At 47.7% G+C, this 19,159-nt stretch overlaps 1 long non-coding RNA gene across 1 annotated transcript; it reads left to right on the top strand.

Annotated features, from left to right (window-relative positions):
- LOC110388830 lies at positions 6,058-12,333 on the top strand. Its single transcript, XR_002432995.1, has 2 exons — positions 6,058-8,142; positions 8,236-12,333. It is a non-coding gene; the product is annotated as an uncharacterized LOC110388830 (long non-coding RNA).

The raw sequence follows: 19,159 nt of genomic DNA, 5'->3' as shown, positions 1-19,159 counted from the left end.
TGCCCTTGGGAAGGGCACAACTGTGCCACATTATTCCCTTTGAGGTTTGAGTCTGGCCCTAGGGGCATCTCAGAGCCCTGGAGGCATACTGAGAGCAGTATTGGGATAGCATACAAGTGCTCTCAATTCAATACAAAATTCAGAAACCAAAAGCAAACCTTTTCATCAAGGAAACAGCAGTTAGTGGGCAAGTGCTTAAAACTGGATGGACAGAAGGAACCCAAGATGGATCCAACCAGACAAAACAAGTTGTGTATAAACAGTTTCTAAAATTAAATCCAAAAGAAAAAGAAAACACAAAATATATATTTTTTTCTGCCTGAAAATAGTGGTCACATGCACTATTTTTTGTCCCTTCCATCTGCGTTGGATAGTTTATTGCTGGTGGTGACTCTGACTATGCCTGTGGTGCTTCAGGGTGTAGGGCCCTCTGTATTGTACTAGCACTCCCATCAGTCATGTAGCCATTTCTGCAGTCTCTACCATTTGACTTCTTTCTCTTCTGCCCTTCTCCGTGTATCAAAAAGCACCAACTCCTCCACCGTCCTGGAGTAACTGGTTATTAACAACAAACTTGTTCCTGCCAGGGTGCTTCTCAAGTCAGAAGAAAAGGTAGATTTCCAGCTGCTGCACAAAGGGAAGAATAGCCATTTAAAAACCATATGTCTTCATTTTTATCCACTACCCACGAGGGGCAGCACTATAGGGCTGCAGCACTGCACAGGGATGTCTTGTCAGAAGCCAGTGCTGCCACAATGAGTTTACTCTGGAAATATGTTCCCTTCTCCCAGGAGAGGAAACTTGGAAGTGGTCATCCAGAGGATGCACAGGGCTAGCAAACATAACAGAGCTTGGAGTGTGGAGCTGCTGATCTCTGGTGAAGGATACCCAAGAGCTGAAAAGAACAATTGCTTCAGACAGCCAGAGGATGTGTCACTGTCCCTCTGTCAGCAGGAAGCTGAAGTACCTGTGGAGTGGTGTACAAGGGTACTCTGTGGTGGAAGTGGTAACAAAGTCATTACAGCCAGGAACCTCAAGTGAACAGAAGCTGCTGCAGTGAGGCATGGTGTGAGTTAGCTGCCGACAAGCAGAAATCTCTGATGCTGCTGCAATTGCCTCCTGTCCTGGGATATCTCTTCTTCTACCATTTACCTCTGAGTGAAGCCACTGGACTGTCAGCACTTGTGGTGAGATCATGTTCACAGGACTGCAAGCCGTGTTTCCCAGGTTGTTAGAGGAGAGCACAACATGCTGCTTCTGGCAGCGGAAAGGAAGCAACGTGCAGGAGGGGCTCGGATTTCTTAACCTTTACTGTTGGTTTCTTGGCAGCCATCAGCTTATTAAACCAGCAGAGGAAACATTGCTTGATTTTTCCCCCCCTATGCATGGATAATGATACCCATTTTAAATTACCCTCCTTAGAAAGGTAGAAGAGTGTGCCAAGAAAAAAAAAGTAATGGAAGAGTGGGAGGCGAAGAATGCAGCATTCAGTAGGACTGCTTTGCCTTGCTTCACTAGAATCAACCTCACCTTTGGTTTCTCAGGTTTCAAAGGCAGCTTTTATGAGCTCCCCAGTTTCCCAAAGCTGCTATAGGGCCAGCAGAATCTTCTTCATGCTTCTCACCTGTTTCTCAATGTCCTCCTTAGTGTCGAGCCCAGAGATGCTATTCTGGGGATCGATCCCATGGTGTATCTTGCAGGCAGCCCAGAATGGGATAGGTGATCATCCCCACCTCTAATAGCACATTCCTTCCTAGAGAGGAGAAGATGTTGGAGAATGTTTGTGCCACTGGGCAATTCAATGATGTATGTATGTCAGAGGCCTATTGCTTTGACTCCGTGCTATTCTTTATCCAGCTGGTACCTGTTAGCTTTTGTTACAGGCTGGTCATCACCACACTGTGCATGCAGTCACTTCCCCCCTTGGCATTAAGAGATCCTCTTGCTCTCAATGAAAGCATAGGATTTCAGCTTGTGTGTGCGCACACATACTGTTTATCTATGTTTGTCTTCCTGGAGCCCAGACTAATCTGATGGCGTTCCAAACTGTGGCCACCGTGGCCTCATGCAAGATGTGGAAATGCCCTGAGACCTGGTACTGCCAGCAAAGTTGAGGGATTTTTTTTCCAGATCTTTCTGTAGTAAACTGAGGCTGAATGCTGGAGCAAAAAGGTTTCCAAACCAGAAACCATTTTTCTCAAATGTCTTCTAAATGGTGTCGCAGGGTTTTCAGATCCTTGAGTAGCATAGAAGGACACAGATCCACAGAGCTGAATGGCATTCAGCTCCTTTAAACTAGGAAAAGCACCAATCACAGAAATGTTGGTGGGAAGGGTCCTCTGAAGATCCCAAGCTTGTCGAGGCTCCTCTCAGCACAGCATCATGGCATTAGGTCAGGTCAGCATTGGCATTGTCCGGCCAAATCTTGAGAGTCCTGGAGGTGGGGAGTTCCCCTCTCTGGGAGATGCCTTCCTAATGTCCATTCTGATCCCCCAGATTTCAGCCTGGCTCTGTGGGCTCTCATATTGTCACTTCTTGTGTGTGATGCCAGTATGCTCTTGGCTCATACGAGGTGTGACCCATAGTTCATAGCAACAGGAACAGGAGCAGAGGCTTTATTCACAGCACTCACGATAGTACAGTGAGCAAGCAGTTTCAAAATCCAATTTCATAGACATAGAGATTACATTAATCTCTTTAAATAGCTAAACAATTCAGTTTTCAAGATAGGACAAAGCAAGAGATATTCTTGACAAAACTGGTGCTTCAAAGCTGCCTGCATCTGATTTAGACTCCCAACTCCTAAGCACAAACGGTAGAACCGATTGTATCTCTTCAGAGAGTAGCACTGCAAAACTTATGTTTAATCTCCCCTTTTTATAACTCACTGTAGCTGTCTGGGCTTGCCTGTTGGGAAGCAAATGTAGATTGACTTTGCCTTCAAATACCATATGAGGAAACTCACTCAGCTCTCACCAACTGATCTCCGGGGCCTGTGGAATGATAAAAGCTCAAGTTATCAAAGTATCTGTAAACTGCCTTCTGATATCTAGCTCGAGCACCTCCCTGAATCTGGACCCTTTGATTTAAGGTGGCTGCTTTCTTTCACTGTGTCTCAACAGGCAGAAAAGGGCATAGCTTTAATTCCTGTTGGCTCAGCTGCATTAACTCAGCATGATGGAAAAGCCCTCTTCAACTCCAAAAAGGCAGAACTGAATCGGATCTGCATTAGAAACTTCTACCCGTGCAGTAACTACCTTGTCATCTGCAGGGATGTTTCTGTACCTCCAGAGACACTGGTGTCAAAGTGACTGTTGATGCTATTTGAATCAGAGAACCAACATCAGCTGTCCTGGGGAAGGTGCTGCTTTTTGGCCTACACTGCATGCTTTCAGAGAATTTGCAGGTTTTGAGAACCATGTGTATCCATTTCAGGCTGTTTTCCAGCATTTGTGCTGTGATTTAGGGCTCTGACAAATGAGCTCTAGCAAATCACACCGAGGTGACTGAAGGCGACCAGCCCAGCTGTTTATTACTGCTCTGCTGGCACAGATGACTGTCCCTGCAGCAGTTGGCAGGAGATAACATACATCCAGGGCAGAGCTGCTCCAAATTGTGTTTTAGCTGAAATCTCCAAGGAGGTGGGGTTAGACTGTACAGAAGACTGTGAATTAGAGATACTGAGATGTTGTTCATGGTGCTCTGTGACCATCAAGATGAGTGTTGGTGCCATGTCCCTACAGCGTCGTTGCCATGTTCCTGTCCCCGCTGTGCACCAGAACTGCAGATCCTTCTGGGAGCTGATGCAGGGATTCCAGCCAGCCACGTGATCTCCTCATTCACCTGGCAGGAGAGTGGGAATAAAACATGCCACATGGGAATAAACTGGGAAAAGGACTGGGCTTTAAATACACAATGAGGCTTTCCCCTCTCCTTGCCACCTAACCAGTAAGCTATTCCAGGCTATCTTGTTTACACTCAAGAGCATTTAATACCTCTTAGCATTTGTGTTTGCCTTGAAGCTACAGGCAGCTCTGTCCTGCAGTGTGCTAAATATTTGTGCAATAAGTACAAACAGATGTTTGAAGATCTGCTTTGAAGCAAATCTTTACCCGCTAGATTTCTTTCCCAAGACTCTTCAGGAATAGCGTACATCAATATATTCTGAGCAAAGCATTGATGGGCAGGGAGAGAGGAAATACATAGGAATAGGCAGTAGTGGAGCAGGAGTACAGACATCTCTGCTGCATAAATCCTTCACAGCAACAGCTGGGATGTCAGAGTTTTCATAAACAATTCATCTGCCAGGTCTCATTCCTATAAATTGCTCTGCCACATGCAGGGCTTCTAGGCTCGGTTTGACTCGCTGGCCAGATCCTTGTCACCCTCAAGAGCTATCGTCTGCACCCTAAATAATCTCCCTAAAAGTCAAAAATCCCAGAGCGAGTAGAGAAGGTGAAAGCTGACTGGTGTGCGCAGCTGGCTCTCGCTCATGCGTATATCACTTGTGTCAGCTGCTCACAAGGCAGACGAGAGTGGCATGAAATAATGTGACTCTCAGACCCCATTATACTGAGTGCCACGTGCAAATGAATGGGGATGGTTCTGTCCCAGGCAGCTCCCAACTCGTGTTGGGATGCAGCAGAATCCCGGAGAGGGGAAAGGTAGTGTGGTAGCAGCAAAACTGGCCAGGATCTGCAGTGATCGCTGCCTGGGAGGTTGCTGTGAGGGCTCGCAAATGACTTTAACCACTGGTTTATGGCTTTGCTTTTGTTTCTTCTTCACTCACATTTTTTGGGGGAGAAGAGGGTGTGTCAGGACATTCAGGTGTTGTGCGGGGTTTAAAAGAGCTGCAGCCAAGTTTCTGCTTTGGCAGCGAATCCTTTGGGTAGGCTTTCAGCCTTTTTCCCTTACTCGCTAACTAAGAAGAGCACTTCCATACTCCAGGGCACACAAGATTAATACATAAGAGGCTGGGAGGAATTCAGTTATGGCACTGGGGAAAGCCATATAAGGTCCTGAATGGATCCACTCTGACTTATCTTTTGACTGTATGCTTTGAACAGCAAAGGGGATCCTTCAGAGCACTTACAGCAGGTGAATTTCAAATGCTTGACCAGAGCTGTATGGAGAGCTAATGGACTGCCCTAAAGCTCTCTAATATACTCTGTACAACACTTTGACTTCACTTGTCTTCATTTACCTGCCTCTCATATTTCTTGTTTAAAATGTGAAAACGATTAATAACTTTTTCTACCATTAATTTTCCTTTCCTAGTAACCACTCATTCACCGTGCCTAATTCCACTTCATCTGAAACTGCTCTTCCTACCTCTGCCTTCCTCCTCCTGCTGCTCCGTCATGAGCTCAGGCAGGAGCCACCCATCACTGCGCTCCCCACCAGCTGTGCTGCTGTGACACAAAGCTCTATCTTCCAGCCAGCAGGATGCTCATTTTGTCATCCTGTGCCCCTGTTCTCCCTATGTGGGACAGCCATGCTTCCCTCCGTTGTAGGGATGAAGCTTGGAATGACGGAAGAATCCAGCAAGGGCTGCAGCAATGACCACAACTGCTTGGAGCCCCGCAGTCATGTACTGAGCCTCCTCTTGTTCAGCAGCCCGTGTAGGAGAAAAGATGCCCTTCTGGGGGCAGCTCCGTGACTTCCCAGCCGGAATATTCCACTCACACCAATGCTGTAGACAGCAAATCTTGACAGAGATGCAGGACTTGGCAAGTCACTGCTAGCAGACTTCCTTGTGGTAGTAATGAAATCTGGGGTGTTTTGTTTTCTGGCACCTGTCACCCCAGTAGTGCTGGGTTCGAGGATGTGTTTTTGCATTTTAGGTTCTTACCTCTTTATTTGTGTGTTGGAGAAATTAAAAGAAAGGCTGCTTTATTTTTTTTACTTGCAGCTGAGGCCTTACCAAGGGCAGAAAAGCAAAATCCTCTCTATTTTTTTTCTCTTGTAGAATGATAGAAGCATAGAATCATTAAGGTTGGAAAAGACCTTTAAGATCATCTAGTCCAACTACCAACCCCTTCCCACCATGCCCACTGACCATGTCCCTCAGTGCCACATCCACACGGTTCTTGAGCACCTCCAGGGACGGTGACTCCACCACCTCCCTGAGCAGCCTGTGCCAATGCCTCATCACTCTTTCTGAGAAGAAATTGTTCCTAACATGTAAAGGTTTTCTCCACAAATAGTGTTTTGGTGCAAGTCAGAGAGAAGGAAGGCTCTATGGTGATGGTCTGGCTCTAGGAATTTGCTTCAGACAGCTGTGAGTGGCTTAGTAAAAGGTAGGAGGGGGAAAAAGCAGCAGCCCCCAACCTCTGAATAGGGGAATAATGCTGCAAGAGGGAAAAGACCGAGTGAATGAACCTTCACACCCAATCTCCTGTTTCTCCCAGAGACTGGAAACCTTTCTGAGGGAGCTGACACTTAACCTACTACCAATGTCAGCTGTTCTGTGCTCTGTTTTTTAAGGAAAGCCAGGCTGCACTAGGAGGTGTCACCTGCAGTACTAGTGTGTGAGGCTTGGCTGTAAGGCCTGCAAGTTTTGCTCATTTCTGTCCCATAAGTGGTCACCCAATATGTACGGTATATTCTCTTTCGTGCCAGTGCGAGAGATTTCGTCCTCTTTGATAAACCATCATTCAGTCATAGCAAGGAACTGTCATCCTAATGACCTGTGTTAATTAAAAATCTAATAGCTCTTTCTCAGGAGAAAGTTAGTTAGTTCCAGTGTTTTCCTAAGGTAATTATATTCAGCCAGGCTAGCACCCTCCCCTGTAGTTTCACTACTGCTCACTTTCTTTGAACTCCTGCATGCTGCTGCACCACATCATTTTGTTGTGTTCCACTCCATCATTTCAAAATTGGTATATTTTTATTTGTTTTGGTATATTGCATATTTGTTTCAAAGCCTGGCAAAAGTTTCAGAGTCTCGAATTCACTGCCTTGTAGCACCGCGTTGTAATGGAGAAACTGTGACTCTTCATCTCCCCTGTGTTCTAAAATAGCAAGAGATAAACAGGAAAATGGGGAGACACATTCTGCTTCATATTGTTTGGCTCTCCAGTCAGCTCAGCCTCTGATATTAATAACTTCCTGTTTTGTTTTAAGCCTTCTGACAAGTGAGGAGCCTTCATTTCTGCCTGAACTCCGGCACCCGAATGGCCAGTGTGTTTCCAGGCTCTGAGCTATGAATTCCAGTTTTCTCCTTATCTCTAGGCCAGAATTTGAGAATTGAAAGTCAAACTGATGAAAATTGTGTGCCCGAACCACCCATGAGTTGCCAAAATACAAATGTCCTGGCTTTCATGGCAGGTGTACACCTGCAGACCCCGTAAGTAGTCGTGGGACTTGAGAGGGCAGCATCTGCAAATCTGTCTGATTTAGTGTAGGATCAAATGAGGATCCTAACGTAAAACTCTGAACTCCTGTTCGTTTCTACGCATGTGCTCAGAAATGAGAAACAGAAAAGAGGATCTGGAAAAATGTGCATTTGCCTAATGTCGCTTGTGTACAATGCTTGTAAAATGCAGTGCACATCATTTGCATCATTTTTCACTTGCCTAAATTTGTAAGATGCTTTATTTTCCAGGTTTCTGACAAATTTTTCCTGTGAACTATTTCCTGTGGATAACACGCAGGAGAAGCAGAGTCCCCCAACAAGCCTGCTTCGTGTGTACTGCCTGTGACTGCTACGCTGTGTAGCCAGGAGCCAGCTCCTGACCGTGGTGTGCACTGGGGCAGCTTGAGCGCAGCAATTCTAGGAGGGTTAAAAATTAAACCAGCAACCAACATCTAAAGCAGCACTGGATTTAAAAGTCTGGCAAGGTCCAGCTGTGAGTTAATTCATTAGGTGCAGTTAATATTGCTAGGAGAGCTTGACAAAAGGAAGCATGAAGCAACTGAAAAGAAACATCCTTAAGGTGAATGTCAAAGTTTTTGCATCCAGCAAAGAAACAAAAAGCTGAATACAGAAGAGAAAGCACTGGTTCCCATTGAGTGGTTACAAAGGAAACAGTTGTACTACTACAGAGACCTGACTAGACAATGAATCTCATGACTGGCTCATATCTCCTCCAGGACAAGAGAGAAACCCAGACCAGCTACAACGTCTGTTCAGACATGCGGGTAGGAGGCTCTGTTCCATCAGGGTACGCTGAAATGCTGGGTATATGTAGCAGTGGTAATTTCCAGTTTTCTTGAATCCAATTGTCTGTTCAGCACCCACTTTATGACCAAGGAAGGAACTTCATCATCTGCACGTCTGGTGTGACCTACACAACGCAGCCATGGGCTCCTGCTGCCTTGGGAGCAACCTCCCGAGGACATGGTTCCAGCACACTCTCCTAGGCAAACGATAGTTAATTGTCAACACTAACAAGTGAGTTTCACATTTCTATGCCCAGTGTACAGACAGACATCTTGGTCTCTGAAGTGTCTTGTACAGAGGGGGTGTGGATCCTCAGCCACTGGCACTGCAGGCAGTGGGTCTGGTGGTGTGGGGCTCAGCTCCAGCTGTTGTCCCTCTGAGGCAGCGTCACCCTTCTCTCCCTCCTTTTGGAAATGTGGAATGCAATGCCTACTGTTTGGGATAATCTTTGGTGGCACCACCTGTCCCTGCTGTAGCTGCTCCTTCCTACCCCTGGACCGCAGTGCATTATCTGTATACTCAGCAGAGAACTCCCCCAGTTAGGACTTGTGTTTATTTGGTGTTTTTTCTAAGCAGTAAGGATGGGTCAACAGGCAGGATTTATTTTAGCTGGCATTGCCATTAAGGGCCTTTTTTATGCAATCAAGTGTCTCTTGTCGAGGTGCTGCTTCAGGAGAGTGTGGGAAACTCTCCTGGCACCACTGTTGCCAGTGGCACTGCTTTGCAGCAGCGGGATCTGCAGGAGCAGGAGCATCGTACCCCAGTGCTGGAGCTCGGCCAGGCTGCCTGCAGACATCACACATGGGGCAGTGGCTGCCCGTCCCCTCGGGAGCTGGGAGATGGTGTCACCTGCCCACAGAGTACTCAGCACTGCTCGCATTGGACACGGACATTTTCATAACTGGGATGAAGAAACAGATACGGTTTCCTGCTCTAGAGAGACTATTTCTTCTGTGCCACTAGCCTGAGATTGTTTGCTTGGCTTAGCCTGTGTTTTCACCATATGCAACAAGCCTTAACCACTTCATTTGAGGCTGCTATTCATTTGGGGCCAATATGAAACATTTCTGGCTTTTCTTTTTCATTTTTTCTGGCCTATACATGTTGCTAATCTATCCCCTTGTCTACATATTCTTTCTTCTCTAACATTTCAGGTCTCCTGGCTTGTAATATTTCAAATCCTTGACTGCTTGCTGCTGCAGATGGAGTATTGGTTACCCTCCGTCATCGGTCTGGCCGCGAGGACTTCCTGTGCTTGACAAGTTGATTACTTCGTCAAGGTGAATGTTCAGTCGAGTCTGTCTGGAGGACCTCTGTGTGTACGATGCCAGCTGGTTTCTCATCAGACACACTGTTTCACCAGACACAGAATAATATTAGGATAAAAACTGGGATTTTGAAGGGCTTTTTTCCCTGCTTCCTTTCTGAGGTTGATGTTGCTCCAGTTTATCCCAATAGGGTGTAGATGGCTAACTCTCTAAATGCAGCCATCTTATACATGGAGAGCAAACCCATCTGATGAAATGCCATTGTCCTTCATGTGTGGTTTTCCCTGGTCTGTAGGAATCCCTAAAAGAGGTTAGATGGTTTGCAAGCTGTAGCATTAACAGTGCTTTCAGATTGCCCATTGTGTATCATCAAGGAAGCACAGTAAAACCCAAATAAATTAAATGAATTTCATTGCAGTTCCTGAGGGAGAGCAGGAGAGATTACTTGTGAGTTACAAGTCGGGTCAAGAGGGTTGGATCTCCACAGAGAGGTTGCTGACACAGCTCAGGGGTATCATTGGGAAGGTAAGGAAGAGCATCCAAACCTCTCTTAATAGTCCTTTGTGGATACATTATAGGAAGTGGCATCCAGACAACAATAGGTATTAAGAAATTGGGAAATAACAGTAAGCAGCACAAAGTAAACAGCACAGGGAAAACAGCGTGTGCTTTCTGAGAAGGTAAGGAAACTGTGTCACAATGCTGAGTGCTTTAGGAGAGAAAATTCTCCTAACTGCCACAGCCAAACATCACTTGGGACCAGGGTGTGAATGACTCCTCTGTGGTACTGCTGGGAGAGTGTTGCAACTTCTTGGCAGGTTACAGAAAATAGAAGGTTGGCCAGCATCATTATCTGGTGGTACAGGAACATTTGTTTCTCTAGCCACATGTGGCTCTGTCTGACCATCTTGGGTATCCAAGCAGGCCATTCAAAGGAAAACTCTGTAGGCTTGGTTTTCAAAGGAACCTATTTCCCGTAAGTGTGAACTTTGTTTATACAAGGAGATAAATCCTTGTTTACTCTTCTAGGAATTCATATTTATGGCATATTGTAGCAGAAATAATAAACAAAAGCATGTTACAGTGGTGAGGTGAACCCAGGGAACATGACATCAACTGCCAAACCAGCATCTGCAGCCAAACCAGCCCCTGGTGCATCACGAGCACCATCCCTGGCAGATGTGGTCCTGGGGTTGCTCTCCTCAACAGATCCCATGTTGACATCTCAGTGAGGAGAAGAATCATAGAATCATGGAATATCCTGAATTGAAAGGGGCCCACAAGGACCATCAACTTAACTCCTGGCTCCACACGGGAACACACGAAATTCAAATCCTACATCTGCAAATGTTGTCCAAACACTTCTCAAACTCCAGCAGCTTGAGGCCATGCCCACTGCCCTGAGGAGCCTGTTCCATGCCCACCGCCCTCCAGTGAAGAACCTTCTCCTAACACCCAGACTGACCCTCCTCTGGCACAGCTCCATGCTGTTAAAGAACAATGGAGCTGTTCCTGTGTCCTGCCATAGCTGACAAGACAAGGATGTGTTGCAGTCCCTGTATATTGAGCTATTTCAGACCATCTTTGTACAAAAGTGGAAGAAGAGCAATACATAGCCACTTTTCTTCCCTTGGAAAGGTAGAGGTGGGGGAGCAGGCTGCCAGACCTCCTGAGAAGCAGGGGCCTCCATCAGGGCATTTCCTAGCAGGAGGCAGGCAGATCATGCATTCTCCTGTCATTTATTCCCCGACAAGTATTTTCTTTGCTTCCTCAAGGCCCAGAGCCAGGAGGGCCAGCACTGGCAACACATCCTGGTTCATAGCCAGGGACGCAGCAGTGTCCTGCTGAGAGCAGTGGCCCAGGGCTGGGCACGCAGCATCCATCCCTCCCCTGGAGACTGGTTTTTGCTGAGGGATGCAAGGTAACCTCAGCATTGAAAATAGCTGGGATGGTGGCCAGCGAAGATTTATGGCATCATTAACATCCCCAGTTTATTTATAGGTTTAAAAAAGTCTCCAACCTGTAAACAGAGCAGAGTTATGCTGCGTAATGCAGAGAATCACAGGTTTGCCTCCTTCCCACTCCTCTTATTTCATCCTGGTTGTTGAGACTGTAAAACCCCTGGGGCAGGACTGGCTCATTGCAAACTTACGTTATAAACCTTCTCAATGAGGGGGATATGCACTGTTGGTTTTTTTCCATGCATGCTATATTTGTCCGGTCTCCCTTCTCCATTCAACCCTTTCTGTGCTTTGTCCTGTGGCCCCTGTTATGGAAAATTCTCTTTTTGAAGAATTCCTGAGGCCCAGGTTGGGCAGTCATCACAGGAGTTAGTGATTTTCTGCCTTGGGCATTAAGCTGTAAGCACTGTGTGAGGAGGATTGAGAATCTTGTAGCTGTGGAGAGCACCCTAGCTCACCCTAGCATGGCCCCAGTGAAGTGTGCAGATGTTATTAATGACCCTGGGGTCTTCCTATGGGCACTCAGAGCCACTCAGTTCCCAGGTTCTTGAGGAACTTGCAGGACTCTCAGGAAAAGAAAAAGCACTCCGCGTGTAGGCCCCAGGATGTGAGTTTTCAGCACATGAGCTGCAGCCACACCACCTGGCCCATCTCCAGGAGCTCAGGACAAGGTAAGGTAGGAAGGAGGCCTGTTGGCAGCTGGCAACAGGGGTCTGCTGTGTAACTGGGGGAGCTGCAGAGGTGTATGGATGGAGGGGGAAAGAAAAATGCAAGAACGGACCCCTCCAGAAACACAGTGTGTCACCTTATGGAGATGTGTTTTGGAGGGCAACCACCGTTCATTTTACTGTTTGTGATGTGTTAATCTGAGTTGTACTCCTGTGGCTGTCTAGGCCTTCTGTCTTCTAGGGGGTAAAATAAAGAATTGGCATAGAACTGATCAAACTGCTGTTGTCTTCTTTTCTGTGGGACATTAGACTGCTTCAAGGCAGAGGAAATGAGTCCAAAGACTGAAGGAGGGTTTCTCTGCAATGGACACTACAGATGAAATCATGACCCTGGAATCTCCTCACCACCCAAACCCTGGTGGGATTGAGGCATCTCAGCGCCTCATGTTCCCCTTCTCCTATTTCTCACTTGGGCTCTGGGCTCCAGCTCCTCTCCATCCCCTCGAGACAGGGCCCAGCTCTCTGCTGTGGTGGGAAGGTCAGGGCCTGTGCCTCAGTTTCCTTATCTGTTAAATGGGACCGTGGTGCTGACTGAGTTTTATACAGTCTTTCGAATGACAAAACCTAAGTGCAGTTATTCAGTCATCAAAAGACCATGACTGGGAGAGTATTTCCTTGTCTGATGTGCATGAGATCCTGTGAAATTCAAAAGGCTTCGAGGAAAAGGCAGGACATACGCAGCATCTGAGTTAAAGGAGGAGAAAAGATAATGTTTTAACTATACTTCACTTACCCAGGAAAGGAACACCTCCTGCATATTTTTTTCTCATCTAAATTCCTGAACATCTAACCAGAACAATCAGCGCAACTTTCTCTCTAGGCTGATGTTAGAGGCATGAACCTCATGGCAAAAGAGGCTATCTACATCTCTCTCAAACTGATTACGTGCTTTGAAAAGTGAATGTAAAAGGCGAAAGATTTTTTTTAACAAGACAGCTAAGCCACAGCTCTGCTGAGGGACAGCTGCCTCCCAGACCTCAGTGCTGCACATCTTCTGTGGCATCACTGACCGCCGATACAGGAAGCAAGAACTGGGATTTTTTTGTTTTCCTGTTTCACTAGGCTACACCCATTTGTAACCATATTTAACCTTTCTTTTTCTAGCTGCCAACGCTGGGTGGCACTGGGTAACTCCTGACATTTTATAAAATCTATTCTAAAACTTGAATCACACCAACTTGGCTCCACACTATCCTGACAACAAATGGTTATGCTTGAGAAGCTTTTGATTGCAGGGTTGTTGAGTGGGAACATCTGAGTCACGTGGCACATTTTGTACCTTAGTTTGTTAGATTGTTAAAGCTCTTGGAACTCTGGCCCCAGAGGTTTGATAAAGATTCACAGTGCTATCGGGCTTTAAAGCCAAATTTCCTGTAGTGAGGTAAGAATGTTGAAATACTTGAAAGTAACTGTGCTGTATGCTGGAGATTTAAACATATTTCACAGAATGGTTGAAGTTGGAAGGCACCTCTGAAAAGCATCTAACCCAAGCCCCCTGCTCAAGCAAAGACATCCAGAGCAGAATGTATAGGATCATGTCCAGTCAGGTGTGAGTGCCTCCAAGGATGGGAGCTCCACAACCTTGTGGGGAACTTCTTCCAGTGTTCAACCACCTTCATAGTAAAAGAATATTTCAGTTGGTGTCCATTGTCTCTTGTCCTGAGCTAGGCACAGCCTAGAAGAGTCTGGCCCTGTCTTCTTTATCTCAAGCCCTGTCTTGTATCTCAACATCAAGTAGTTAAACACATTGATTTAGATACTGTGATAAGATCCTGAGCCTTCTCCAGGGTCAGTGACTCCAGCACTCTCAGCCTCTCCTCTTGTGTCAGCTGCCTCAATCCCTTAATCACAGCCCTTCAAGGAACACACTCCAGTACATCAAAGCCCCTCTTGTTTTGGGGAGCCCAAATGTGGGCACAGTACCCCAGATGTTTCTCACCAGTGCTGAGTAGATGGGAAGAATCACCTCCCTTCATCCACTGGTGATGCTCTTCCTAATGCAGTTCAGGAAGCCACTGGTCTTCTACAGCACAAGTGCACATTGCTGGCTTGTGGTCAACTTGGTGTCCACCAGGAGCCCCAGGTCCTTCTCTGCAAACTGCCTCTCCCTGTTTTGTATCCTTTGCAGACTTACTGAGGATGTGCTCTGTCCCATCATTCAGTTAAGTAGTGATGTTAAATGTTACTGGACCCAGTACTGACTCCATAGCACTCTGTCAGCGCCCGGCCTCCATCAGGACTTTATGCAGTTGATCACAATCCTTTGGGCCTGGCAGTTCAGCCCATTTTCCATCCACCTCCCTGTTTACATATCTAGTCTATACTTCACCAGCTTGTCTATGAGAATATCATGTTGAGGCAGTGTTGGAAACCTAGCTAAAATTGAGATAAACAGTATCTACTCCTCTTCCTTCATCCACCAGGCCGTTCACATCATCTGGATCATCTCAGCATGGATTCCTCTTCATAAAACGTGCTGAATTCTCCTCCTCACTATCTTCTTGTCCTTATGTTTGGAATGGTTTCTGGGATTGTTTGCTCCATCGTTTTTCCCAGGGATCAAGGGGAGGCTGAGCACCCTGTGGTACCCTGGCTCTTCCTCCTTTCCCTTTTTAGAGGTAGGGATGACATTTGCTGTCTTCTCTCCTGATCACACAGTTGCTGTGACCTTACAAAGACATTTTAAGCATGACCTTCTAACAACACTGGCCAGCTCCCTTGGCACTCATTGGGTACCTCCCGTCACGTCCCACCAACAAGGGTAAGTCTTCCTTATTCCAGACTTTCCCAGGACACTGAGATTCCAGATTCCTGGTCTTATTGGAAAGATCAGGACAAAGAAGGCCCTGAGTAGCTCAGACTTCTCCAAAGCAGAGCCTGGAAACTGCCATGTCTATCGGCTGCTGCCAGCTGCGGCTGTGAAATTCTCGTTAAAATAAATCAGCTTTAAAAGGAACACAGCTGCAAATGCACGCCTACCACCCCCTGCAGTCCATGCTTACTCTACAAATGCTGAGGTTGCCATTTTAAGGCTTGTAACAGCTCCACTGTGCTTTGTGTGACCCTGGCGACGGATGCTGATACACATGGTAATGGAGGCAGCGAAAAAATGGGGCCAAGAAATGTGTTCTCAGGACACGTGGCAGTTCTCAGCCAAACCACCCATGGAGACCCATGACCACGTCCTGAACATAAAAGTTAGCATTGCTGTGTTGGTACCTGTCCCTGAGAAGGTGTTTAAAATCAGACAGACAGTGAATGTAATAACCTAATGGAATCATAAAGTGCTGTGTCCTGAGAGCAAGGGCCTAGAAACATCACTGACAAGTTGTGTTGGGAAAGGAGTTGTGAAGACTTCAGGCAGAGCAAGGATTTCTGTGACAGGTGTTACATCTCAGGTCTGCAGCCCAGCCACAGGCCGTGGCACAGCCAGCAGCAAGGCTCTCCTGTCCCTGCTGCTCGGGTTGCAGCATTGTATTAATGACTGACACTGCTCATTGCACCTCGCAGAGCAGGAGCAGCTCTGCTAATGCAGAGTAGTTGGCCTTGGCTGCATGGATGGTGCTTGACTCTTGCTTGGTCCTGTGGGTTGTGCTTGTGGATCTAAGAAAGAACTAGATTTTTTTTAGGGTCTGGGGCTTTTCTTTGTTTGTTTCTTTTTCTCAGGTCCCAATGCCTGAAATAATGACAGCAATGCTGTGACTCGCCGGTGTTGGGTTTCCACAGCGTAACAAGGTCAGGGTGAGCTGTATGCCCTGGACTGAGGCATGTAAGCGTTGAGGAGAGCTGGTGGATGGATGGACAGGCCAGTGGGGCCATGCTGTAGGAGCACCATGTGGCAGGGAGGCAGAGCTTGCCCATGGGCCCTTCGAAGCTGTCCTGGGAGCAGCTATGCCCGGAGCAGTGCTCCTGCGCTTGTCCATCTCCAGAGGACAGCTCAGGCACACCCATCACAACGGGGACATTAGGGGCACGGGCCCTCAAGTCACCTGGGGAGTTCAGCTATCTGATGTGCCTCCAGGCTGCCTGGCATACTGGGTGTGATACTGCTTCCAGGAGTCCTCTTTCAAAACCTTTTTCTGTATGAAAAACAGAAGAGTTTTGAACTTTGAGCTTTGAGCTTTTGCTGTACATCGTGGATTATAGAGGACGATGGCTTTTCTTCATGAGCCTTGTGGCTGATGGCAAGGTCTCCTTGGGGATTCTCCCCTCCATCCCTGTGAGGAGTTGGGTTTGACCCATGAGGTGAGTGTTTAGCTGTTGGTTTGACTACTGAACTGGAAAGTCAGCTCTACTTTGTCAAACAGACAAGTATCTAGACGAGGCAGAAGCTCTTCAGAGAGAGGCCCTGGCTTTGCAAGGATCATGGGGCTTCTGGCCGAATTCAGGCAGTGGATAAACTCTGCTTCCTAAGGGGATAACCTAGGGAAAGGCAGCTGCAAAGGGTTTTCCATTGTTGTAGGAACCTTTACTGCAATTCAGCTCACGCTGATTAGCTCTGAATGCTAGATTCTTAAAAAGTGATTAGTGAGATCATACTGGAAATAGAAACAGATGTACCATCTGTTCTGCAGTATATGGCTTTTACAGGGAGCCTGTGCTGAAACACGGTTGTTGCAGAGGCTGACATGGGACTTCGTTGCTGCCACCTTCCCATTGCAACCCCAGAAGCCAGAAACCCCTTTGGATAAGCAAGATGAGCTAATAGGTTTTGTCGAGTGCTGGTGCAATTCTGGCCAATGACTAGGCTGAGAAGTGAGCCACACTGGGACTTCAGCACATAGGACACACCTTGCTGCAAAACCTGGTATTGGAGATTCTCTCCAAGCAGCTGAAATCCAAGAGGGGATTTCACTGGGCTTCAGTCTGGCCTCCTTTCCTTCAATGAAATAGAAGCACCAAAAGGTCACAGGTGGGTTTGTTTCAGTCCTTCTGTGGGGTTGTTTCATGCAGTGGATCCCTGCCCCAAAACACTCCCAGTTTGCACTGTGGATGCTAGCAGGAGCACCAAGCAGCAATGCAATTACACTCCTGCAGCAGCAATAGTCTGCAGCCCTGCTCTGTCTCCATCCAGAGCAGCAGAAGGTTCTGAGGAATCGTGCAAGGCTGAAGAAACCAGCACATGCAAATGTGCTTTCCTAAATCGAATCTGGCATCCTTCTGGCTTACATATCTTCCAAGGAGCAAAGGGCATGTTTATGCTTTTCATATCACCTGATAACTAATATTGGGTCTAATCCCTGGTCTGGGCGAGGTGTCAGAGAGCAGCAGCACGTTCCCTTTGATCTTGAGTTCACCTCTTTCACTGCAGCTGCACAGCCAGGTCGTAAGCCTTCAAGGTTCCTGCTTTCCTCTTCCTTTTTCCTGATAAATCTCACGCCTCCCACCCAAAGAGTCTGGCAGCCCTCTGTTTACAAATACAACTCCTCCTTATTACTTGTACTGAACCAGAGTGACCATTGGTCTTAGATTGTAACACAGCATGTCACTGCTCCTAGCCTGCTCCAGAGCCCAGGACCTGACCCACTGGAGATGCTTTGCTGGCAGCCCAGAAGGCCAACGATGTTCTGGGCTGCATTAAAAGAGGAGTGGCCAGCAGGGAGAGGGAGGTGGTGGTCCCCCTCTACTCGGCTCTCGTGAGGCCCCATCTGGAGTACTGCGTCCAGGCCTGGGGGCCCCAGCACAAGAAAGACGTGGAGCTCTTGGAACGAGTGCAGAGGAGGGCGACTAAGATGATCAGAGGGCTGGAGCACCTCTCCTACGAGGAAAGGTTGAGGGAACTGGGCTTGTTTAGTTTGGAGGAGAGAAGGCTCTGGGGAGACCTCATTGTGGCCTTCCAATACTTGAAGGGAACATATTAACAGAAGGGGGAATGATTGTTCACGAGGGTGGATAGCGACAGGACAAGGGGGAATGGTTTTAAACTGAGACAGGGGAGATGCAGATTAGATATTAGGAGGAAGTTTTTCACACAGAGGGTGGTGACGCACTGGAACAGGTTGCCCAGGCGAGTTGTGGATGCCCGGTCCCTGGAGGTGTTCAAGGCCAGGCTGGATGTGGCTCTGGGCAGCCTGGTCTAGTGGTTGGCAACCCTGCACTCAGCAGGGGGGTTGAAACTCAGTGATCTTTGAGGTCCCTTTCAACCCAGGCCATTCTATGATTCTATGATTCTATGAAAAGCAGGATGGAGAGGGGACAGCTGTCATGGATCTCTTTGCTAAGAGCAGACTGAAGACATCTACAAGCCCAGGTATGGTGACATCTCCGGGTCTCCCGAGGGCTGAGGACAAGGAGGAGGGTGCTTTCTACAGCCCCTCACGGCCAGCCCCACCACTTGTTCCCTGGGGATGCTGACAGGGTGAAGGGATGGCCTGGAGGAGGCCTCCTGGTAAGTCACCTCCTGGAGGCCGAGCGCAGCAGGGCCAGGGGATGTTTGCTCCAGCTCCTATACAAGAACAACACATCTCTCCCAGGCTTGTTCACCCAGAGCTGATGCAAAAAAGCTGTTGGCAGAAGATGTTAGGGAGCTTTCAGACAAACCCTCCTTTCATACTCTGGCACTTCCTCCTCTCCTTCCCCAGGCAGAGCTGCGGCCTGCTCCACTTGCCCGGCCCCACCGCTCAGGAGGGAGAAGCCAGTGCTCGGTGCAGGCTTCTGGTTACTTCTTCTAGGGAGACTGCCAGCTGAGAGCCGGGCCCTGGTCCTGCAGGGACACCTCCCAGACAAGGCGCATGCACCCATTGCTTGGGAACAGGATGGGTCTGGGCTCTTCACACAAGCCACAACGAGGAGAGGAGAAGGGATGTTTTCTGGGAGGGGTCATGCAGTGATCATCTTTGGAAAAATATTTGATAAACCTCAAATAATAGAAATGTTCTTCCCTTCAGGTTCCTGATGCGAAGTTATGGAGGCAAAAAGATGTTAGTACTCTTGTCCGTTTTCATGGAGTCACGTGAAGGGAGCTCTGGAGCTCACCTGGCCCAGGTCTGCCCCAGCGGGGACACCCAGAGCTGGGTGCCCAGGAGATTTTCCATGGAC

This window comes from Numida meleagris, chromosome 1, assembly GCF_002078875.1.
Source record: "Numida meleagris isolate 19003 breed g44 Domestic line chromosome 1, NumMel1.0, whole genome shotgun sequence".
In the NCBI taxonomy this organism is placed as follows: domain Eukaryota; kingdom Metazoa; phylum Chordata; class Aves; order Galliformes; family Numididae; genus Numida; species Numida meleagris.
Note: the sequence above shows the minus strand (reverse complement) of the source record. Positions and strands in the feature narration are given on the sequence as shown.